Source organism: Lepidochelys olivacea (genome assembly GCF_965140295.1).
Source record: "Lepidochelys olivacea isolate rLepOli2 genome assembly, chromosome: 3".
NCBI lineage: Eukaryota > Metazoa > Chordata > Testudines > Cheloniidae > Lepidochelys > Lepidochelys olivacea.
The window spans coordinates 148,363,235-148,375,692 of record NC_140413.1 but is presented as its reverse complement, the minus strand read 5'-3'; the positions used below and the strand labels follow the sequence as shown (position 1 = coordinate 148,375,692).

The window sequence follows — 12,458 nt, the reverse complement described above, 5'->3', positions numbered from 1 at the left end:
GTATCAAATGCCCTACTGAAATCCAGGTAGATTAGATCTACTGCACTTCCTTTGTCTAAAACAGAGGTGGGCAAACTATGGCCCACGGGCCACATCCGGCCTGCAGGACAATCCTGCCCAGCCCCTGAGCTCCAGCTGGGGAGGCTAGCCCCTGGCCCCTCCCCCGCTGTTCTCCCTCCCCCGCAGCCTGAGTGTGCTGCACCGCCAGCGCTCTGGCTCGCTGCTCTTGCCGGGCAGCGCGGCGGCATGGCTGGCTCCAGCATGGTAAGGGGGCGGGGAACGGGGGGTTCTGGCAGTCAGGGGACAGGGAGCAGGGGACAGTTGGATGGTGTGGAGGTTTTTGGGGGGGGCGGTCAGGGTCAGGCCCTCCATATAGTTTTGCAACCCCGATGTGGCCCTCGGGCCAAAAAGTTTGCCAAAAAGTTTGGTCTAAAAAGTCAGTTATCTTCTCAAAGGAGATCAGGTTGGTCTGGCACGATCTACCTTTTGTAAAACCATCTTGTATTTTATCCCAATTCCCGTTTACCTCTCTGTCCTTACCTACTTTCGCTTTCAGAACTTGTTTTTCAAAAAAGTCTCCCATAATCACACAATTCCTAATAATATTTATTTCATTAAAAACACAAAAAGAGGTCTCTGTCCATATCCAGATTGGATTCTGGTGGTCTGTAACACATCACAAGCACTGTATCGGGGAGCCTCTAGTAGCTTTCTTCACCAAAGTGATTCTGGCCCAGACTCTGTCTTATCCATTTCATCACTTCTAATTTCTTTACTGTCTACCTCAGTGGATCTCAAACTTTAGCAACACAAGGACCCCCATTTTGATTTAAAATTTTTCATGGCCACCAAACCGCCACGCTAATTCAGAACAGTTTTTTTGCATAATTAATGTCACTAGAAATGGCTGAACTAGAGTACATTAAAATACACCCAATAGAAGTAAAACCAGAAACAATTATCATGATTTGTAAATACGATCTCCATGGTGAGGGGTGATCATGTGCCTATTTTTCCTTTTGGCTCCAATTACTTCATATATATTACACCTATAATTCTGTCTCTGAAATGCACATTTAGTTTCAGATACATTTGTGGCCTCCTACTGTAAAGGAGATAGCTTTCGCTACTGCTGACCATAAAACGTTACATCGCTCATCTTCTCTCTTGTGACTGTGTGCCTTGCGAAGGTCTGGTTCAGAAATACTTTAACCATGCGTAAGCAACACAGCTGGCAGTTAGACTGGGGGTGATAGCAAGAGACTTTCAAAGCCCAAGAGGGTAGGAAGGCAGGTGCCTGAGAAAAAGGGGGCTGTACAAAAAAAATGGGGGCACAGGGTAAGGATGCTTACGTGTCATAACAGCCAAGCAAGGAGAAAGAGCTATTCTGAGCTATTATGCTTGATCCTTTACCTTTGATGACCACAGAGAAAGGCTCTCATATAACTGCTCCTTCCCCAAGCAGGAGGGGAGCAAAGACCGGCCCTTCAGGACTGATACATAGTACCCTCTCCTCTTCCTGGCTGCAGTGTTCCACTTAATCAATAAAAGCTAATCTTTAAAGAGCCCCTAGAGTTTCAAATTATGCATTAAATTACAGAGGCCATGTAGACGGACATGACATCAAAGCCAAATGCCTGACATCTGGCAGATCTGCTGTGGGACCCTGGGAACTCATGCAAATTCACTTGAGTGTGCAATGGACAGCAACCACAGAAATTGGCACTTGTGCAAAGTCAGGATTTTGCATTTGCACAAAGCATCGATGGCTCATAATTCACACATGAATGGCCCAACAGGAAAGTAGGCAGAAACCTGTGTGAATTAGAATTGGGAGGATTCGACAAGTCATTCTTTTAATAAATCTGGCCCACAGACGCTGAACATCAAAACACATGAAGAGCCTTCCTTCCTAGTCTATTTTTTGTGCAAGCTTCCCTAGGGAAGGGGAGTGAAACAATGGCAGACTTACAGTTTCTGAACAATGATGCAGAGAGAATATTTTTAAAACTGTATATAAATGGTGTTGTTTGAAACCAAACATTTCAAATGTTCTTAAAATATTAATTTTTTCCTGAAGAAATGGTATTATTCATGGTGAGGCAGAAAAGACACCCCACTTTTTTTCAGTAGTTAATTTGATCAGATTTAGATACATATTTTGTTTTGTTTCCTCCCAAATAAGAATCAGCTGATTAAGCCCCATTCCCTTGACAACAGCTGTCATGGGAGACAAACTGATCAGTACAATAACATAAAGACAGACAAGTTTCCAGTGCTATTTATAACATTCTGAAATCAAGTTGATAGAGTAAAGAATTAGAAGACACAGCATCAATGCAGTTCCTTCCCTCTGCCTACTGCTAAAAATTAATGTATATATCTAAGCTACTGGCACACAGCAAGCATTATTAATAAACAGTATACATATCACCCTGATAATATTATGAAGGTTACAACAGTGGACTTGTTAAGGATTTAAAACCCTATTTTGCAAACTTTACTAGTTACAACAGATTTTCCTCCTCCCATTAGAAGATTTATGACAATGAAATGCAAGGTTATTTGAGTAAGGACTAAAACCAAAAAGAATAGCATAACTACCCCCAAAAGGGGAGGGATATGTGTGTTTTAAAAGAAGAAAACCCTTTTCCACTGAAGGAAGGAAAAAACCAACGTATTACAGACACTCACTAGAGAACAATGCTTAAGCATACAGTACATCAAACAAAAATGGGAAATTTGACCTTCTTTGCCTTGACTTATAGGGGTTCCTTCCTAAAACAGACGCTTAACAACTATTCCAACACAGGCCCAGTTCCACAAGAACAACAACATACGCTGCAATAGATCTCATGAAAATATAAAGCATCTTTGGTCTATCCAGTTGGTTTTCACAATGTTTGTTTACTAACGTACATCACTAGAAGTCTGTAAAACAAGGGGAGAGAAAAGAACAATATTTACAGCCCAAGCTATTTTCTCCTGAAAAAAGTCTGTGGGGGATATTAGAGATATGTATTTTTTTGCAGATTTCGTGCCTGCAATATTCTTTTAGCTTTGTCATTCTGTGACAACTTCAGTATATAAATTACTCTGCCTGTAACATACCAGAGTTTTATATTCGACTAAGGATTTGGCTGCACTAGAAATTTTTAATCCTGAGTTAAACAGATTGCCAATTAATCTGAGGTAGTTAACACCTTTGTACAGGCTAGTGTGGGCTCTCCCCAAACATTTGTAGACTGGACCATAACTCCCTGACCAGCCTAATTAATTCATGTATGTGGGTGAAGGGCACTGGTAAGAGATTTTACCCTCCTCTTTAGCATGAGAGCATTCGTGTCTCTTGAATTGATTATTTTAATCAGAAATTTTGGAAAGGTTTGTTTGGTCACCTGACAGAGTATCTGCAGTGGTAATTTGGAAATATATCAGTCCAACTATTGTGTGAAAACCTGACTGCATTCTGTGTAGAGAAAATCCCAGGTGAAAAAGGAGCTCAGAGTAGAAGAGGAAATTAAAGTGTGGGAGGAATTAGAGTCTGTGACAACAGGAAAGGCTTGATTTAGAAATCATGCGCTAGATTTTTTTTTTTTAAAGACGTTACAACCATACTTTCAAATACTGAGCACCCAATAGCAGGGCCAGATTTTCAAAACAACTTCCCTTCCATTCAGACACATTTATAGTATAGCAGTGTCAACAGTAGCAACTGCACCAATTTTATTCTATGCATGGAATCCATGAAGCTACTTCGACACCTAAATCCCATTTTTTGGCACTTAAATCCCCCACTGCAATCCCATCACATCCTGTAGGTGCCTAAACTTACTTCATGCCTAAATTTCTCACAATAAAAATTCCCTTGGTGCCTACATTTTTGCCTCTAGACATGTGCTGAGCTGTCTCTTTTCAGGCTTCCCAGATGCTCATCTCCCACCTGAGTGCCAGAGCAATTTACAACCTGGGGGAAGGCAGGTGTTCAGCCACCTAACTTATCCAGGGGCCTGATCCAATATGCATGCTCAGAGAGCACATACAGTTTAGGTCCCATTCAAAATCTGGTTGGGAGGAGTTGGTGCTGCCACTCACCTTATAACACTTTTAGCCTGGGAGGAGGAAGACCCAGGTTCAATTCTCTCCCCTCTGCTTGAGAGGATGGAAGGATTTGAACCCATGGTCTCCTGCCCCACAGGTGGGTGCCCAAATTACTGGATTAGAGATGGTCTCTCTCTCCCCCAATCACTCTTTGTTCACAATAGGTCAGCATCAATAGGAGAGACTGAGGGAGACTGAGGCAGGAGCCTAACTCTCTCCTATAAGAAACTATGTAGGTCCCTAAGCCAGGAGAGGGGTTCCCATTTGTGGATTGCCAGCAGAGCTAGGTGTCTCCCTGCAGCCTGGATTTAGGAACCTATCTCTGAGAAAAGGGCAGGGCATAACACATCAGCATTTCCCCCTGGCTTCTCTTAGGCAGGGAGCCACCTAGCATTCCGGCATTTGTGGATCCCCTTCTCGGTGTCTGCCTCTCCCCATTCATTGTATAGGGAGCCTAGGTATCCAAATCAGGCTTTTGGAAGTGGTTTGCTGTTCCTGTGATTTTCTAGGTACCTATAAACGAGGCACCATAATGCTCAGCACCACATTGCCAAAATTCTTTTGCAGATTCGATCCTATCAGTTTCTAAACTGGATTAGTTCAATCAGTACAAAACTGTACTGCCCTCAGGCGCAGATTTTTGAAAAGCGCTCAGCCTCCAGTTGTTTCCATTGGGACACATAGCCAGGTTTCAAAACAGCTCTGGTTTCTGAATTTATTTGAAAATCTTGCCTTTATTTTGGTACCTTCCTGGGAGCTGAGCTCCTTTGAAAAGATGACCCAGTAAGCCATAAATTAGCTGTTGAAAAAATGAAAACAACTTTCACAAAGCCTCTTCCTGGGGTGTTTAAAAATAATTAAGGCTTGATCAGATATGGTGATTGTCAAGTTTTAAAATAAAGTGTTGTCACTGAAGGAAGAGTCCTAAGCATTGGGATAAAAGGACTGGTGAAGATAGAAAGAGGGAATGTTTCCTAAGAATGAGAAATAATAGCGAGGCTTAAAGACAACACTAAGAAGAGACTTATAAGAAGTCTGGAAACTGTAGTTACTCCAGAAAATAGGCTATTGTGAATTTCACAGGTAAGAGTGAGTGTTTGTGCTAAAATGAGCAAGAGGTCTCTAGTAACTGAGAGGGTTATTAGACTCTTAAGGAAGCCACCTGATAAGCTGTACAGTAAGCCCAGAAGTTAAGTGGTTATTCTGATCAGGATTGTAGTTCAGTATAGTGATAAAGCCTCTACAAATTCTAGAAGGCTAGCTAAATGATCTAGTTCTCAATCCCGCAAACATTTACACATGTAATTAATCCCACTGAATTCAGTGGGGCTGCTGATGTGCATAAAGGTGAGCGTGTATGAAAGTCACTGCAGGATCATGTTTCTTGACTTTAGCAAAGCTTGTTTCTTGACTTTAGCAAAGCTTTTGACACGGTCTCCCACAGTATTCTTGTCAGCAAGTTAAGGAAGTATGGGCTGGATGAATGCACTATAAGGTGGGTAGAAAGCTGGCTAGATTGTCGGGCTCAACGGATAGTGATCAATGGCTCCATGTCTAGTTGGCAGCCGGTATCAAGTGGAGTGCCCCAAGGGTCAGTCCTGGGGCCGGTTTTGTTCAATATCTTCATAAATGATCCGGAGGATGGTGTGGATTGCACTCTCAGCAAATTTGCAGATGATACTAAACTGGGAGGAGTGGTAGATACGCTGGAGGGGAGGGATAGGATACAGAAGGACCTAGACAAATTGGAGGATTGGGCCAAAAGAAATCTGATAAGGTTCAATAAGGATAAGTGCAGGGTCCTGCACTTAGGATGGAAGAATCCAATGCACCGCTACAGACTAGGGACCGAATGGCTAGGCAGCAGTTCTGTGGAAAAGGACCTAGGGGTGACAGTGGACGAGAAGCTGGATATGAGTCAGCAGTGTGCCCTTGTTGCCAAGAAGGCCAATGGCATTTTGGGATGTATAAGTAGGGGCATAGCGAGCAGATCGAGGGACGTGATCGTTCCCCTCTATTCAACATTGGTGAGGCCTCATCTGGAGTACTGTGTCCAGTTTTGGGCCCCACACTACAAGAAGGATGTGGATAAATTGGAGAGAGTCCAGCGAAGGGCAACAAAAATGATTAGGGGTCTAGAACACATGACTTATGAGGAGAGGCTGAGGGAACTGGGATTGTTTAGCCTGCAGAAGAGAAGAATGAGGGGGGATTTGATAGCTGCTTTCAACTACCTGAAAGGGGGTTCCAAAGAGGATGGCTCTAGACTGTTCTCAATGGTAGCAGATGACAGAACGAGGAGTAATGGTCTCAAGTTGCAGTGGGGGAGGTTTAGATTGGATATTAGGAAAAACTTTTTCACTAAGAGGGTGGTGAAACACTGGAATGCGTTACCTAGGGAGGTGGTAGAATCTCCTTCCTTAGAGGTTTTTAAGGTCAGGCTTGACAAAGCCCTGGCTGGGATGATTTAACTGGGAATTGGTCCTGCTTCGAGCAGGGGGTTGGACTAGATGACCTTCAGAGGTCCCTTCCAACCCTGATATTCTATGATTCTATGATTCTATGATCATGGCCTTACTCTGAGGGCTACGATGTAGTACGGCCAACCTAAACACTTCAGAAGCAAGAGTAAGTCCTCTTCCCCCAAAATCACAAGATTGGCTTAAAACCATGAGAATTAAAAAAATAAAAAAAGTTCTTTTTCTGAGCCTTTAGGTCACACTTGGGTCATGTTTCCAAGCTTTTATTTGCAACTAAGAGCTGGAAACTTTCATTTAAAAAAAAATAGTAAACTGAGATCTCAAGCACTCTCTTGCTTCTGCAGCTGAGGCTTTAAGGAAAACATCAAGTGTTGTGAGAGCTGGCACCAATGGCTTGGGGCAGAGAGGAGTTAAATATTGGCCTTCAGGAGCTGATTGGTAAAATTAATGAGGCGATGAGAGAGTTATGAACTATGGTGAGCAAATCTCTAAGACTCATGTATAATGCTGGCTATTTCAGGAGGAGATAGTTATATGCAATGTTGCTGTAGCAGTGTTGGTCCCATGATATCAGAGACAAGATATAACCTCACACATCCTGTTGCTGATATTCGAGTTAGTGAGCTGGAATTCTTAACTGTGGAAAAGCCATTTCTTTATATAAAATGTAGGGGGATGCCAAGAATATGGTATAATAGCAAGAGAACGGAGTGTAACCTGTAGCTCAAGACCCCTGTATTAGAGCAAGTAACATGCTCAGCAATCTATCAGCCAGAGTCAGACATCTGTCATGCCTCTAAGCTATCCATAGATACACATTTTTAATGCTGCTTTTACATTTAGTGTATGAGAGAAAACAGAAAATATTTGTTGCATGTCAGAATACATGCCTGTTTTACTTCAGCATATATAACTTCCACTACTAAAGTCTGCTCATTGGCCTGTAACACTGAAAATCAGCTGTCTGCTTACAATATGAGCTCTCTCGCTAATGAAAAATCCATGTTTCTCTGGCAGAACCTAGATGGGAGCTGCTATTTCATGCATTCCTTGTGGCTGCCATGGTCTTTGCTCTCCCCTGCCCTCCTTCCCCCCTACTAGGTCTGTGCTTCACATAGTGAAGCATCACCTCTTACTATAGGAGCTTCAGGAGGAAGCAAATGCATCACCACTAGAAGGAGAAAGGCTGAGGTATAGTTATATACATATATACTGGTATAGTTAAAGCAGTACAACTTTTGTGGTATATTCACATCTGAGAGTACACCAGAGACTTCTGAACTACCAATATCAATGAACCATTTCATGCTTATTTAAGGCGAAGTGGTTGTTTTCAGTTTGTAATAGAAAAATATACCAAATCTGGACCAGAAGAGCTCAAGTGCTTGAGTTTAACACTGACTAATAACTTGGGCAGATTCTTCAGACTTTGGAGCAGTCTTCCCTCAGCTGTGAAATTCCATATAATTAACCAAAAAGAAATGAAAGCTCAGAGATGGGCGTGTACAGTGTAGAAACAGTCAAACCAAAATATTTTTATTTGAATGTGGTCAGAGAACACAGTAGAAGGGGAGTAGTGCTTCAGAGAAGTGAGACACCAGATGTCCACCAAAACAATCAGAGTAATTCTCAGAGGAAGATGTATTTTCTGATGAGCTACCAACTTCAGAGCTATGGGTATTTCCACACTCCCACACACTGACCCCCAACCTGAATACACTTATACATATGCTTAACTTTTCACATGGAAGTAGTCCCATGGAAGTCCTACTCATGCCTGAAGTTCAGCAGGAATGCACTTACTTGATTTTCTTGAACCTTTCCTAAAGTTTCATTTCTTTCTAAATTTAAAATCAGATAAAAAACTATGTAGAGGCTATAGACTGGATTTTGAATTCAGTTAAAAAAATCTGGAGTTAGTTCATTAATTTCAATAGACTTGTCTAGATATATGTGAATGTACATGAGATCAGAATCAGGTCCTTATGTTTTAAGACTTCCATGCCTTTAATATGTGTTTTATAACTATAACTGTCTGATCTTTAAGAATTATACAGCCACAGCTGCAATTAGTAACAAGGTCTGAGGTCTGGAACTGCCTGAATCCCTAAGTGCTATTGACTGAACACTCAAAATAACTTTTATAAAAAGTTAAAAAAAATTCTTATACTATAAACATTTATTTTTGCTAAGCTAACACTATACTACTGGACACCAAATACTGTATTGTTCACCAAATATGTTGCCATGAACTGCTGTCTAAAATAAAGGGCTAACTTGAAAATACAACAGTTATATTCAACAGTGGAAAAATCAAAACATCATAATACAGATTTACTAGCAGAGGAACAATTAATTTTAAAGGTACTTGGGCAACTTTTTGTAGCCAGATCCAGACAATTTTGGGAAAAAGTCAAGCAAACCCCCACAGCATGTTCAAATCTAGTTTCCTTTCTTTATCTGGGGATTTCCTAGGAGCTGCCCTGTTTACAATAGCATTTTCAGTGAAAGGATGGGTGAAGCTGTATTTGCTCTTTGGTTAGTTTGTAAAGCAGCAACATGCTTGACCAGAGATCTGTAAAAGCAAATTTTTAATTTCCACTTATTTGTATTTGACCTTCAATATGGATTTTTAGTTTAATAAGAATACATAAAAATGTTTTCTAAACTCTATTAATCATGAAAAGTAAAAGTAAAATCATATAGTAGGAAACTGCTAAAGTTCTGTAAGATAGGAGCATGTGCATGGTTTCTAAAGATGGACAAGGATGCCATCCTGCCAACAGAATCTGTTCTGTCTCCTCTCAGTAGAACCCAGTGTAAAGTAGTACGCACTTTCCACGAAGTGGCACCAATATCATTCCTGTAATTACTACTATGTAACCAAAAAAAGACTCCATGGATTGTTCGTCAGTCAGGTCCTGATCCTACCAAGTGGTGAGCAGCTTCTGTGAGGTACTGAGCAGCCTTTATTTCTTTTGCAATTAATGGGAGATGCAGGTGCTCAGCACATCTGAGGACTGGGCCTTTACATCCTGGTCATGCAAAGACTTGACAATGGTTAGGCTGTTAGTGTGTAGACACCACTGCCTGTCATGCTAACCAATACTCGTTATTTCCTTGTTCTTCCCCCCACATCTGTCTACATCCATCTGTTGTGTCTTCTACTTGGAGTGTAAACCCTTTGTGGGCAGGGACAATGTTTTCATTCGGTGTTTGAACTACACCTAGTATAGTGAGGTTCTGGTCCAGGATGAGGTCCCCTCACTGCTATGATAATAAAAATAAACACATGCTCAACTTTACACATGAGTAGTCCCATTGACTTCAATTAAATCAATGGGACCACTATGCATAAAGTTGAGTGCATACTTCAGTTTTTGCAGAATCAGGTCCTTGATGGTAAGACTTCCCTAGTGCACAGATCTTAACTTCCAATTGTCTGTAATGCGCTCAACAGTCATACGGTACTTCATGAATAGCAGCAGTAACTATCCTCACAAATACAGTAGCATTAACAGAAACTCATCAGAAAAGCCAAGAACTGAATAGTCTGAAGACTGCAATACCCTCTCATCCTTCAAAGCACATGGTCATTGCTTAAAAAACAACAAAGTGAACTTGAGATAAGGGTTGAAATAAAATAGCAGCATGGAGAACTTTGGGCTGTCATTCCTCATGTTTTCTCTGTTCTGTGGATAGAGGATTTGAGTACCTAGTTCTATCAGTCACTCATTTTCCTTGAGCACTAAGTTGTATTTATAATGAAAAGATAAAAAAAATAAAATAAAGGTACATTACAGATTAAGGCTAAACAACACTGATTACCTGTGTGTGTATAGTTTAGGACTTTTAGTTTTGTTTTCAATCTCATTGTATAAATCTGCAAAATTTAGATGATCTTAACAGGAAATATACACAGTGGGGAGATTTTCAAAGGCACAAACTGTGTGCCTACAGTATAGTGAAATAGTTACTTCATTGCTGCTTTTTCAGAAATAACTCTCCGGTATCTGCAGATTATCTTGGCACGGTGCAGTTACATCATTTTCACCATGTAATAATCACCAGTGCCAGAGTCTGTTTTATAGAGCAGGCTCTTTATGCTCCTGACTGCACAGAGAAGCCCAAAAGGGGCTAGAATTAGCCCCACAGAATATTCTGATAGTCTGAAGGTACTCCAGCTAGCACAGAGCAGGTAAGTATAACAGTTTTTTGCCAGCCTCCCACCCGCCTCCCACTGTTCCTGGCATAGTGGGTGGGTCAGGTTTGGGGAAGGGCCAGAGAACAGAAGGATGGGGTGTGGCTGACATACTTTGTGCTCCACTTAGTCTGTGCTAGCGTTATAGCCAATAGACATTTGGAAACTGGTGGAATTTCAAGCAGCCCTGATTTTTTCAGCTTTCACATAGGTGAAGAATACCCGTCAGTTTGTGGTGAGATAATATATGGAAAGCAGTTCTCATCCCAGCCTACCACCTCCCACTCCCAAAATACCCCTCTCTACCATAGGGTGAAGGAAAGGGCAGAGGTTGTACTCCAGTCATATACTCCAGTATATGACTACCTCTTCTGGGGGCACTGGGCAAGAATGTGCTGATTTTCTCCTTCCCCACCTTGTGGTCTTTTTCATGGAGCTGTAGAGCTCAAACCCTTTCAATATGACAGAGATGCTTTCTGGAGGATTTCAGGCTTAACCTTAGCATTCAAAATAACATCCATCATCCAACTTTTTTAACTTGCCTCGTAATGTGGTTAATTTAACATGTTCCTCACAAGTATATAATAAAGACTAAAATCTTGCACACACTGGACTCTTCATGGCTCTAATCATAACCAATGGCATTCAACTGGCAACACCATAAAGTGGTTAAAAGAAAAGATGTCAGAGCTAAATAAATAGTTTCCTGCTTTGCAAGTCAAAATCTTTGGACCTGTTGGTAAGCTGGCATCAGAATAATTGTTCCGCCCATCTTTGTAGGACAATAAAGGTTCAAAAGCTAGCTGGTGTTTGCATTTGACATAACTCTGAAATTGCCTTCTGACTTTATATCCATCATCTTGGACAAGATTCCACTGCTCTCCACACTCACCCCTTTTCACCTTCCTCTGAAGCATCTGGTACAGATCAACTCTCTTGGGAGGATACCAGACTCAATGGCCCATTGATTTGTTCCAATATGGCAATTCCTATGTCCCAGGCCTAAATAATAGCTGGTTGTGGTGTAAAAATTCATCTGTTTTACAGTGTGTATTGTAACACTTATGTTTCTTGCACATTTCAGACCAATACACAGTGATCCTGGGATGTTAGGACACAAGTTATCAGGAAGTGAAAGAAACTTAAAGAATCCAAATATAAATTGGATTCTGAAGGCCAGAGATATTTAGGAGGCTTGGTGGTCCCTGTTTTTTGGCAGGATTGCACACGTCTATTATCTAGGATTGTCAATCAGTGAAGCCTTTATTGGCACATCTTATGCTTTCCTCCCTGTATCTATCTATCTATCTGCCTGTTTCTATTTTTTTCCTTTCTAAAAATCCAGTCTCATTCATCAGCATACAACACAGAGTAACATCAGTCACAAGTAACTCTTTAAAGCTGGATTGCATTGTTTTGATGGAATTCCTTTGTAGATTTTCAACATTAATATTGTGAAGTCAAATATAATAATGACAGTACTCCCCCTTTGTGCCCTAATCCACTTCAGAGTTCTGTTTGGAGGTCAACAGAGAAAACACATGGACCATAAACAACCTTTCCATATCACCATCCTAGTAAACAAACAGCCTTTTCTCTTGCTAGAACTAGGGCAAAACAAGATACCCGTTTCATTTCTGCAACAGCGAACAATGTTGTTACTAACAAAGGGTCCA

At 41.2% G+C, this 12,458-nt stretch overlaps 1 protein-coding gene across 3 annotated transcripts in view; it reads right to left on the bottom strand.

Moving 5' to 3' along the window:
* Positions 1-12,458, bottom strand: part of RASGRP3 (RAS guanyl releasing protein 3) — a 105,125-nt gene that overhangs the window by 62,820 nt on the left and 29,847 nt on the right. The window lies entirely within an intron of this gene.